Here is a 13,026-nt window from a genome sequence, read left to right as displayed (position 1 = left end):
CTGATTGCTCTGACTAGGACTTCCAGTACTATGTTAAATAGGAGTGGTGACAGTGGGCATCCTTGTCTGGTTCCTGTTCTTAGAGGGATAGCTTTCAGTTTTTCACCATTGAGAATGATATTAGCTGTGGGTTTCTCATATATGGCCTTTATTACGTTGAGGTACTTTCCTTCTATACCCATTTTATTCAGAGTTTTTATCATAATTGGATGCTGTATCTTGTCAAATGCTTTCTCTGCATCTATTGAGATGATCATGTGATTTTTATTCTTCATTTTATTAATGTGGTGTATCACGTTGATTGATTTGCGAATGTTAAACCATCCCTGCATACCTGGAATAAATCCCACTTGATCATGGTGTATAATCTTTTTAACGTATTGTTGTATGCGATTTGCTAGTATTTTGTTGAGGATTTTTGCATCGATGTTCATCAGTGATATTGGTCTGTAATTTTCTTTTTTTTTTGTGTTGTCCTTGTCTGGTTTTGGTATCAGGGTAATGTCAGCTTCGTAGAATGAGTTAGGGAGCTTCCCCCCCTCCTCAATTTTTGGAAGAGTTTGAGAAGGATAGGTATTAAGTCTTCTTTGAATGTTTGGTAGAATTCACCAGGGAAGCCGTCTGGTCCTGGACTTTTATTGTTGGGGAGGTTTGTGATTACTGTTTCGATCTCCTTACTGGTGATTGGTCTATTCAAATTCTCTACTTCTTCTTGATCCAGTTTTGGAAGGTTGTATGATTCTAAGAATTTATCCATTTCTTCCAGATTGTCGAATTTGTTGGCATATAGCTTTTCATAGTATTCTCTTATAATCTTTTGTATTTCTGAGGAGTCTGTTGTAACCTCTCCTCTTCCATTTCTGATTTTACTTATTTGTGCCTTCTCTCTTTTTTTCTTGGTGAGTCTACCTAAAGGTTTGTCAATTTTGTTGATCTTTTCTAAGAACCAGCTCTTGGTTTTATTAATTTTTTCTATTATTTTTTTGGTCTCTGTTTCATTTATTTCTGCTCTGATTTTTATTATTTCCCTTCTTCTACTGATTTGGGGCTTTGTTTGTTCTTCTCTTTCCAGTTGCTTTGGGTGCATTGTTAGATTGTTTATTTGAGAGTTTTCTTGTTTGTTGAGATAGGCCTGTATCGCTATAAACTTCCCTCTTAGAACCGCTTTTGCTGTATCCCATAAATTCTGACATGTCGTATTTTCATTTTCATTTGTCTACAGGTATTTTTTGATTTCTTCTTTGATTTCTTCATTGACCCAGTCATTGTTCAGTAGCATTTTGCTTAATCTCCATGTATTTGTGGCTTTTCTGATTTTCTTCCTATAGTTGATTTCTAGTTTCATACTGTTGTGGTCAGAAAAGATGCTTGGTATTATTTCAACCTTCTTAAATTTGTGGAGACTTGTTTTGTGGCCTAATATGTGATCAATCCTGGAGAATGTTCCATGTGCATTTGAAAAGAACGTGTATTCTTCAGTTTTTGGATGCAATGCTCTGTATATGTCTACTAGGTCCATCTGTTTTAGTGTGTCGTTAAGGCCAATGTTTCTTTATTGATCTTCTGTGTGGATGATCTATCCGTTGGTGTAAGTGGAGTGTTAAAGTCCTCTACTATTATTGTGTTACTGTCTATTTCTGTTTTTATGTCTGTTAATAATTGCTTTATATATTTAGGTGCACCTACATTGGGTGCATAGATATTTACAAGTGTTATATCCTCTTGTTGGATTGTTCCCTTGATCATTATCTAATGCCCTTCTTTGTCTCTTTTTACAGTTTTTGTTTTAAAGTCTATTTTGTCTCATATGAGTACTGCTACCCCAGCTTTCTTTTCATTGCCATTTGCGTGGAGTATCGTTTTCCATCCCTTCACTTTCAGTTTGTGAGTGTCTTTAGGTCTGAAGTGTGTCTCTTGTATGCATCATATATATGAGTCTTGTTGTTTTATCCCATCAGCCACCCTATGCCTTTTAATTGGAGCATTTAGTCCATTGACGTTTAAAGTAGCTATTGATAAGTATGTACTTACTGCCATTTTTAAACTTTTTTTTTCTCAGTGTTTTAGTAGTCCTTCTCTGTTCCTTTCTTCTTCTATACAGAATTGATGGTCTCTTTAGTTTGACCTCTGTCTGAAAGCTCTACTCTTTAACTCCACTCCTCCTTCCTTTTATGTTTTTGATATGATATCTAACCTCTTTTTTGTGCATTTGTATCCATTACTTTCTTATCATGGAAATAGATAATTTTTCCTATTTGTGGTCTTCTCTTTTCCCCTTAAATCAGTCCCTTTAACATTTCTTGTAGCACTGGTTTCTTGGTGACAAACTCCTTTAATTTTTGCTTGTCTGGGAAATTTTTGATGTCTCCTTCCATTTTGAATGATAACCTTGCTGGGTAGAGTATTCTTGGCTGTAAGTTTTTTCCTTTTAGCACTTTAAATATATTGTGCCACTCTCTTCTGGCCTGTAAGGTTTCTGCTGAGAAGTCAGCTGATAGCCTTATGGGGTTTCCTTTGTATGTAACTTGACTTTCTCTTGCAGCTTTTAGGATTCTCTCTTTATCTTTAATTCTGGACATTTTGATTATGATGTGTCTTGGTGTGGGCCTCTTTAGGTTTATCTTGTTTGGGGCTCTCTGTGATTCCTGTACCTGGAGGTCTGTTTCCTTCCTTAGGTTAGGGAAGTTTTCATCTATTATTTCTTTTTTTTTTTTTTTTTGTGAGGAAGACCAACCCTGAGCTAACATCCGATGCCAATCCTCCTCTTTTTTGCTGAGGAAGATGGGCCCTGGGCTAACATCTGTGCCCATCTTCCTCCACTTTTTTATATGGGACGCCGCCACAGCATGGCTTAGCAAGTGGTGCGTCGGTGTGCGTCCGGGATCCGAACTGGTGAACCCTGGGCCGCCCCAGTGGAACGCGTGCACTTCACCGTTTGCGCCACCGGGCCGGCCCCTCATCTATTATTTCTTGAAATAGATTCTCTGCCCCTTTGTCTCGCTCTTCTCCTTCCGGGACACCTAGAACACGGATGTTAGTGCGCTTGATGTTGTCCCAGAGGTCCCTTAGACTGTCCTCACTCTTTTTAATTCTTTTCTCTTTTACCTGTTCACCTTGGGTAATTTCTTCTAGTCTTTCATCCAGCTCGCAGATCCGTTCTTCTGTATCCTCTACTCTGCTTTTGAGTCCCTCTAGTGAATTTTTCATTTCCAGTATTGTATTCTTCATTTCTGATTGGTTCTTTTTTATATCTTCCACATCTCTGTTGACATTCTCACCGAGTGCATCTATTCTTCTCCCCAGATCAGTGAGCATCCTTAACACTCTTAGTTTGAATTCTCTGTCGGGTAGGTTGCTCATTTCTGTTTCACTTAGTTCCTTTTCTGGGGTTTTGTCCTGTTCCCTTACTTGGAATGTATTCCTTTGCCTCTTTCCCTATGCTGTGTCTACATATTAGGTAGGTCAGCTACGTCCCCTGCTCTTGGATAGGTGACCTTACTTAAGTGATGCCTTAGGAGGCCTGCAGTGTGCTTCCCTCAGTTCTCAATGTTTCAGGGGTGACCCCTATGTGGGCTACGTGTGTCCTTCTGTTGTAACCTGTTTGCTCTCCCTGTAGGCGCCCAGGGAGGCCGAGTTATGCTCCTGGCCAGCTGTCATAATGCTCAGCTGCTTGTAGTTGTTGGGGGCCCTTCAGTCTCTTTATCAGGTGTGTGGAGTGCCAGCACAGTTGGCTGCAAGTTCTAATACCACATTTGTGTTGCAGTATTTCTTTTAAGTGAGTAGGCCCCCAGCATGGCAGGTTGTTAGGCTCAGGGGCTTACAATTGCTATAAGCCTTCAGCCTTTAGGTCTCTTGTCAGCTCTCTGAGGATTGCAGCTGGGTGGGGCTAGGCTCAGGCACGGGAGCACCCAATTATTTCAGGCTTTGGAAGGTGGGGCAAACCCCCTATGTGCGTCTTTGAGAAGCACAAGTCTTCTGGAGCTGACAAGCCCTGCCGCCCACAGGTCCACACACACAGTCAACACAGTCCTGCCCTGTGTGTGCGCCCCGACCTCCCGACACGGACCCAGTTTCTCCAAGGCGGGAGCCCCACACACTCCACCACTGCCCCGCACTCTCCACTGACTCCTTGTGCAGGCCCTGCCCCACTCAAGTCAGCTCAGTTGCCAGACTGCAGAGAATCCAGTCACCAATCTATGCAGGCCCACAAGTTGCCTGAGGGCTTGTTATTGGGTGGGGCCAGTCTCTAGGGTGGGCTGCCTGCCCTGGCTGAGCTGGATCAAGTGGGTGCTCTAGCGGGTGGGGCAGACTCTGGGCTAGCAGGCCTCAGGGAGAACTCCAATGGCGTTGTGTCAGCACGCCCACGCCAGGCCACAACAATGGCCACCGCCAATGTCCCAGTCCCTGGAGAAGTCTCACCTCTCACTGAGATGCACTCAGGGCCTATCAGGTCCTGAATCAGGGCCTATTTGGTCTTTTCACCAAAGCACTGTGCACCTTTCTTTCTGGTGATTTTAGGTTGCTTTCTGAAATGGATGAGTTTGCGCATGGGCCCTTTAAGAGCCGGTTTTAATTTCTTTGTAAACCAGCTTTTCTGGGGGTACTCCCCAATGTTTTAGTAGCAGGCAAAGTCAGACATTATGCCACTCGTCTGGATTGTGCTGGGTCCACAAAATGCCCACAGCGGGGCCGCTCCCCTGCTCATGGTCCCGCTCCTCCAGGGAGGGCTGCGTACCTTTGGGCTGCTCCTGGGCGACCGTGAGGCACTGCGGCTTGTGAAGGTGGCGTTTTTCCTCTCCAGAAGGGAGTTTCTGCCTCTTCCACCTCAATTAGGATTGTCCGTTGTTGCAGGAGTTCCTCTTATCCGGTTTTCAGTTCTGTGTCAAGGGTAATTTTTCCACGAGTAGTTGTAAATTGGCTGTGTCCGGGGGAGGAGGTGAGTTCAGAGTCTGCCTACGCTGCCATCTTGACTTCCGACTCTCTGTTTGTTTTTATAATAGTCATCCAAATGGGTGTGAAGTGTTATCTCATTGTAGTTTTGATTTGCATTTCCCTGAAGATTAGTGATGTTGAACACCTTTTCATGTGCTTATGGCCATTTGTATGCCTTTGGAGAAATACCTTTTCAAGTCCTTTCCCCATTATTTAATCAAGTTGTTTGATTTTTTGTTGTTGAGCTGTTGGAGATCTTTATATATTATGGATATGAACCCCTTATCAGATATGTGATTTGCAAATATTTTCTCCCATTCTCTAGGTTGCCTTTTCTCTCTGTTGATAGTATCCTTTGATGCATAAAAGTTTTTGATTTTGATGAAGTCTCATTTATCTATTTTTCCTTTTGTTACCAGTGCTTTTGATGTCATATCCAAGAATTCATTGCCAAATCCAATGTCATGTGCTTTATCTTATGTTTTTTTCTCTGAGTTTTGTAGTTTTGGCTCTTACATTTAGGTTTTTAATCCAATCTGAGTTAAGTTTAGGGTGAGAATTCGTTCCTTTACATATCCAGTTTTCCCAATATTATTTGTTGAAAAGACTGTCTTTTCCCCATTGAATGGTCTTGACAACCATGTTGAAAATCATCTGTCTATACATATGAGGACTTATTTCTGGGCTGTCTCATCTATTCCCTTGGTCTATACGTCTGTCTTTATGCCACACTCTTGTGATTACTTTAGCTTTATAGTAAGTTTTGAAATTAGGAAGTATGAGATCTCCAACTTTGTTCTTTTTCAAGATTGGCCTACTCAGAGTCCCTTGAGATTCCATGTAAATTTTAGGATTTTTCTATTTCTGCAAAAAATGTCATTGGGATTTTGATAGAGATTGCGGTGAATCTGTAGATCACTTTGGGTAGTATTAACATCTTAACAATATTAAGTTTCCCATCCATGGACACAGGATGTCTTTCCATTTATTTGTGTCTTCTTTAATTTCTTTCAGCAACATTTTGTATTTTTCAGTGTATAAGTCTTCTGCCTCTTTGTTTAAATTTATTCCTCAGTATTTTATTATTTTTGATGCTATTGTAAATGGAGTTGTTTTCTTACTTTTCTTTTTGGATTGTTCGTTTTCAGTGTATAGTAATGCAACCATTTTGCCTGCAATTTTTTAAGGAATTCTATTTGATAGGTTAGTTCACCTTCTTACCCCATCCCCTCCATGCCTCCTGCCCTGTTATGCCATAAAGAGAGCATATAGTTGAGAGGCCCTTAATATGGACGTGGTTTCTAATGTAATCATGTTGTATTTTGCAGACTATTTCCTTTCACCAGACTCTAATGTTTTACTTTTATGCTTTTGGAAGGAATGAGGACAAAGACATAAAAATGCACCTCTAGGCCTTTCTGATCTCATCCTTGGACTACATACAAATGACTATTTAACAGTATTCTTATACAGGTTTGGGCTCCACTAGATTATTTTACTCTGTGCCAGATTCTTTATCAATATTGTTCTTATTCCTTTGGTGGAGGGCAGGGGTCAAGATGAGTGTAGTTTCCACTTACCTGGAAACTTCAATGTGACGTGTCATTTTCATTTACACCTGTAATTGAAAACTAAAAATTGTTCTTCCAACTCAAGACTAGGCAAGTCTTTGAATGGAGTGGTTGTGGCATCACCTTTGGCATCAAGCTAAAAAAGACATCGTCTGGGAATGCTAACCTGAATATGAGAAGCAGTTTGCCATTTTTAAGGTTCCAGAAGGACACTCAAACACCTTTGTTTTTGCTTTAATATTGTTTCCTTTTGAGCTTGACATATGTACTACAGATAAAATCTTTCATAATTTGATATTTTCCTTTGGACTGTAACCTCTAGGTGACAGTCAGTATTGTTGAATAAATGATTCAATACAGGAATATTGCACAACTAGTCTTATGACATTTTGAGCATGAGTTGTCATTTTTCTGGGATGACTTGTTATTGAACAAATTAGATTTCCCAAGAACATGGCCATTCCTTTTTCTGAAGTAATAAAACACTTGCTTGACTTGCTTTAGATAGCTTTGCAAATCTCCACTACATTATCTTTGTTTTCCTCAAATATCACAAGTCATTAGGTCTGAAAGCTTGAATGAGATTTCTCCAAAGTAGACTTGAAAGCTTCAAGGTCCTAGAGCAATATTTCTCCAAGAGACGATTTGGCCACATCTGCAGATGGCCCAGGTCTTTGCTGGGTGTCACAGTCCTTAAGACCTCCTGTGTCCTCTGGCCATGGTGAAGGGGCTCTTAGGGGGCTCCTGAGCGGCACATGGCTTTAGGAAGTCATATCTTTTATGTCAAGGTTCATGACTACCACTCAGAAAGGAGTATAACTAACAAAAGTCATTTGAGGGCTACTGAGTAATTCAGTAAATGACAACTTTGACTTTGAATCATGACTTTGCCAGAATCAGTCTAGAATGTAGGAGACAAGGGAATGACAAGGCAGACTTGTAGACAGGTAAATAGCAATTCACTCTGAGCCCTGCACCAGACAAAGGGTGAAATTGCCCAGGTAAACAAGCAGATTGCCACCATCTTTACATCATCAGAGTTTGGCCCAACCGAGAGTCTCTAATCCTCACACACAGCAGGAGGGAGAACCCCAGTTGCTAGACACAGGGGTCAGTGAAGTATACTCTATTTTGGCTATTAGGGCAAAAAAGGATCTGGCCTTAGATGACTGGCCCCTGACCCTCACTGGTGATTGCTTGTGGTTTTCCTGCGCTCTTCTTCCAGGGCCTCATCTGTCTTCGAGGAGGAGAGGCACAAGAATATGAACTCAAGAGTATGTAATTCATGTACATGAAGATGTTCCTGGTTCATCCAAAAATTGCAATTTTGAGAAACCCATATATAGGTGAAGATAACTTCAGTCATTTTGTAAGGAAAGTTATTGTCTTTAAAATAATTTGTCTATAGAAATGATCAAATTAGACCCTGTCAAATTATTCCTTAAAACACATTAAAAAATTAAGTGCTGTATAAATGAAGTGGAAATCACTTTATAGCAAGAACAATTATGACAGTCCAGCCTATTAAGAATGGTCTTCAGTGACTCACAGTGAGACTGATTTAGTCAATGGGAATTCAGCCATGCCTAACTGATCAAAAGGAGGATACTCACAGGAAGTTATTTTCTTCTTTACCATCCAAATTCAAGAATTAAACTATAATAGCAAGTAAAGGGGAAACTTTTAAAGCAACCCAGAACAATTGAAAATATGATTTACTTGAAGTAGTGACCGAGAAAAAAATAAAGTTTGTACCAATTATAAATTTGTCTAAAGCAGATATGTACAGGATAAAAGCAGAAAAATACAATCAAATGGAACAAAAAGTAAAAGATAGTGAATTTGGAGTAATTCTTGTTTTTGAGTTTTACCTAGACTAGCCTCATTGGTGCTACTGCAGCTTTTGTTGTTTCCAGCTTTTGATATTTCCTAGAAGCAAATATCTCACTTAGCCATTGAGTCCATGGTAGGGAGGCAATCAGGCAGTAGCAGTCTGGCATCTCCTTCACACCCAGCCCATGGGTCTCCTTTTGGGTCTCTGGGGCAGAATCCTCAGGGAGCCAATTGGACTGAAGAGCCCTGGAGTATGGGCTAGTATGCTTTGCAATAAAGTAGACCATATTCATCAGGGAAATTTTGGTTGAGAATAGAGCTCCAGAGTCCTTACAATAGGAAGAAAGGTATTCAGTATTTTGTTCAAGGTAGACTTGAACAAAAGACCCAGGCCTGCTGTGGAAGCGGTCCTTGCTCACTGGAGCCTGGGAACACCCATGGACTTAATGTGATTACAGAGACATACATCTTTTACCCCTTTGCAGACACACCTCTGATATTGGTAAAGCAGTAACGCTGATATCAGAAATATCAGTACTGCTCCCCTAGTTGATAAGCAATTTAAGATTCACTCACCATGCCAGGCACTGTCATAAATACTAGAAATACAAAAATCAATATGCGAGTTTTTGTGTTCCAGGAAGTCATAGTCTCCTGGGGGAGGTAAACATACAATAAAATAAAGGATGTGTTGAATACAGGGTAACAAGAACAATAAGGGAAATAAATAAGAGTGAAGGACAGGAACAGTCATGAGGTGGACAGGGAGGGGATGGGGGAAAACATTATGATGGAAGATGTGCTTGAGGTACATCTTGAAAGAAACACCTGGGAAAAGAAAAGACACAAGAGAGCATGGCTAGTTTGAAAAAGTCTGAGAAGTTATATGTTACTGGAGCATAAGCTTAATTGGCCAAGAGGAGAGAGAGAGGCAGGAACCAGAACTTGGAAAGCCTAGTAGGTTGTGCTGAGCAATTTGCACTTGTTTTACATCCACTAGGGCGTCATTAAAGTGTTTTCACCAGGGATGGGGGTTGGGGGGAGATGATCATATTTGCATTTTCAAAGTTGATGGTGGTGTGGTATGTGAAAGGCGAATTGGAAACAAACAAGGCTAGCATTAGGGAGGCCAGCTGGGAGACTATGGAGGAGGACCCATTTCAGCCATAAGGGGACCTATGATTATGGAACTGAGGGGTAAATGAGGAAAAGTGTTTAGGAAGTAAATCACAAAATATAAGAGGCCACTGCTACCCATCCCATTAGGGGAATGTATGAGTGTGAGGGTGTGGTGGGGGTTGGAAATTGTGGGCAGTGGAAGAACTACAAATTTAACTCAGGGAATTTGACTTGCACACTTCCCACTGATCACAGCTGCTCCACTGCTTCCCCGCCCCTCAGATTTCAGCCAACTGCTCCCCTGTTGGTCTCCACCCTCACCAAACTACTTTTGCCAAGATCACCAAAGGCCTCCTTCTTGCTAAATCAATCATTCCTCGTTATCTAGTGCCTCCCCAGCAGCATTTGACACCATTGAAATCTCTCACCTTGAAATATTTTGTTTCTTTAGCTGCCACAACACCCACTCTTCTTGTTTCTCCCCTGTTTCTCTGGGCCCTTTTTCTAATTCTTTGTAGGCTCCTTTTTCTCTTCCTAGATCCTTAGGGTTTATCCTACGCTTCTTTCTTCTTTTTTTAAAATTTATTTTTTCCCAGCTTTATTGAGATATAATTGACATATAACATCTGTAAGTTTAAGGTGTACAATGTGATGACTTGACACATATATATAGTGAAATGATTTCCATAACAGGGTTAATTAATACCTCCAACACCTCACATAATTACCATTTTTTGTGTGTGTTAAGAAAATTTAAGATCTACTCTCTTAGCAACTTTCTAGTATATAGAACAGTATTGTTAACTGTAGTCACCATGCTGTACATTACATCCCCAGAACTTATTCATCTTGTAACTGGAAGTTTGGACACTTTGACCAACATCTCCCCATTTCCCCCACCCCCCAGCCCCTGGTCACCACCACTTTACTCTCCATTTCTATGAGTTTGGCTTTTTTAGTTTCTACATATAAATGAGATCATACAATATTTGTCTTTCTCTGTCTGACTTATCTCACTTAGCACAATGCCCTCAAAGTCCATCCATGTTGTCACAAATAGCAAGATTTCCTTTTATTTTAATGTCTGAATAAATTTCCATTGTATATATACATAACACATTTTCTTCATCTATTCATCTGTCGATGGGCACTTAGGTTGTTTCCAAGTCTTGGCTATTGTAAATAATGCTGCAATGAACATGGGACAGCAGATATCTCTGATATCCTGTTTTCATTTTTTTTTTGGATATATACCTAGAAGTGGGATTGCTTAATCTTATGATAGTTCTATTTTTAATTTTTTGAAGAACCTTCATACTGTTTTCCATAGTGGCTCCACCAATTTACATTCCCACCAACAGTGCACAAGGGCTCCCTTTTCTCCACATCCTTACCACCTCTTGTTATCTCTTGTCTTTTTTGTAATATCAATGCTAACAGGTGTATGGTGATATCTCATTGTGGTTTTGATTTGCATTTCCCTGATGATTAGTGATGTTGAGCATCTTTTCACGTACCTTCTGGCCATTTGGATGTGTTCTTTGGAAAAATGTCTATTCGATTCCTCTGCCTATTTTTTAATCAGATTGTTTGGGTTTTTTTGCTATTAAATTGTATGAGTTCTTTATATATTTTGGATATTAACTCATACAGTAGATGGTTTGCAAATATTTTCTCTATCCCATAGATTGCCTTTTCGTTTTGTTGATTGTTTCTTTCACAGTGCAGAAGCTTTTTAGTTTGATGTAGTCCCACCTGTTAATTTTTGCTTTTGGTGTCATAACTAAAATATCATTGCCAAGACCCATGTCAAGGAGCTTTTTCCCTATGTTTTCTTCTGGGAGTTTTACAGTTTCAGGTCTAATGTTTAAATCTTTAATCTATTTTCACTTAATTTATGTGAGTGGTGTAAAATAGGAGTCCAGTTTCATTCTTTTGCATGTGATTATCCAATTTTCCCAACACCATTTATTGAAGAGATTATCCCTTCCCCATTGAGTATTCTTGGCTCCCTTGTCAAATATTAGTTGACCATATATGCAAGGGTCTGTTTCTGGGTTCACAATTCTGTTCTATTGGTCTGTTTTTATGCCAATACCATACTGTTTTAATTATTATGGGTTTGTTATATGTTTTGAAATCAGGCAGTGTGATGCCGCCACCTTTATTTTTCTTGCTTAAGATTGCTTTGGCTAGTCCGGGTCTTTTGTGGTTCCATACAAATTTTAGGATTGTTTTTTCTATTTCTATGAAAAATATGATTGGAATTTTAATAGGAATTGCGTTGAACCTATATATGGCTTTGTGTAGTATGGATATTTAAACAATTTTCTGATCCATGAACATGAGATGTCTTTCCATTCGTGTCTTCAATTTCTTTCATCAAAGTCTTACAGTTTTCAGCATACAGATTTTTCACCTCCTTGGTTAAATTTATTCCTAAATATTTTATGATTTTTGATGACATCATAACTGGGAATGTTTTCTTTATTTCTTTTTCAGATAGTTGTTAGTGTATAGAAACTGATTTTTGTATGTTGATTTTGTATCCTGCAATTTTACTGAATTGGTTTATTAGTTCTACTAGTTTTTTTTTTGGAGGAGTCTTCAGGATTTTCTATATAGAAGATCATATTATCTGCAGAGACAGTTTTACTTCTTCCTTTCTGATTTGGATGCCTTTTATTTCTTTTTCCAGCCTAATTATTTGAACTAGGACTTTCAGTACTATGTTGAATAGGAGTGGTAAGAGTGAGTATCTTTGTCATGTTTCTGATCTTAGAGGAAAACTTTTTAACCTTTTACCATTGGGTATGATATTTGCTGTGGGCTTGTCATATGTGGACTTTATTATGTTGAGGTACATTCCCTCTATATCCACTTTCTTGAGAGTTTTTATCATGTAAGGTGTTGAATTTTATCACGTTTTTTTCTAAATCTGTCGAGATGATCAGATGATTTTTATCTTTCATTCTGTTAATGTGATGTATCATATTGATTGATTTGTGCATGTTGAAACTTCCTTGCATGCCAGGGATAAATCCCACTTGAATGCGGTATATGATCCTTTTAATGTGCTCTTCGATTTGGTTTCCTAATATTTTGTTGACAATTTTTGCATCTATATTCATCAGGGATATTGGTCTGTAGTTTCCTTTTCTTGTAGTGTCCTTGTCTGGCTTCAGTATCAGGGTAATGCTGGCCTTGAAAAATGAGTTTGGGAGTATTCTCTCCTCTTCTGTTTTTTGGAAGAGTTTGGGAAGGATTGGTGTTAATTCTTTAAATGTTTGGTAGAATTCACCAGTGAAACCAGTGGGTCCTGGGTTTTTTTTGTTGGGAGGTTTTTGATTATGGATTCAATCTGCTTACTCATTATTGATCTGTTCAGATTTTCTGTTTCTTCATGACTCAGTCTTAGTAGGTTGTATGTTTCTAGGAATTTATCCATTTCTCCTAGACAATCCAATTTGTTGGCATATAATTGTTCATAGTAGTCTGTTCTGATCCTTTGTATTTCTGTGGTTATCAGTTGCAATGCCTCCTCTTTCATTTCTGATGTTATTTGATTCCT

At 39.4% G+C, this 13,026-nt stretch overlaps 1 long non-coding RNA gene across 1 annotated transcript in view; it reads left to right on the top strand.

Annotated features, from left to right (window-relative positions):
* LOC131415329 (uncharacterized) overlaps nucleotides 1–7,778 on the top strand; it is a 91,968-nt gene extending 84,190 nt beyond the window's left edge. The window contains exon 6 of the long non-coding RNA XR_009222419.1: nucleotides 7,729–7,778. This is a non-coding gene — a long non-coding RNA (uncharacterized LOC131415329). The remainder of the gene's footprint in view (nucleotides 1–7,728) is intronic.
* The last annotated feature ends 5,248 nt before the right edge of the window (nucleotides 7,779–13,026 follow it).

The sequence above is a fragment of the Diceros bicornis genome, chromosome 16 (assembly GCF_020826845.1).
Source record: "Diceros bicornis minor isolate mBicDic1 chromosome 16, mDicBic1.mat.cur, whole genome shotgun sequence".
Taxonomy (NCBI): domain Eukaryota; kingdom Metazoa; phylum Chordata; class Mammalia; order Perissodactyla; family Rhinocerotidae; genus Diceros; species Diceros bicornis.
The sequence above is the reverse complement of the archived record's forward strand: the minus strand, read 5'-3'. Positions and strand labels throughout refer to the sequence as shown.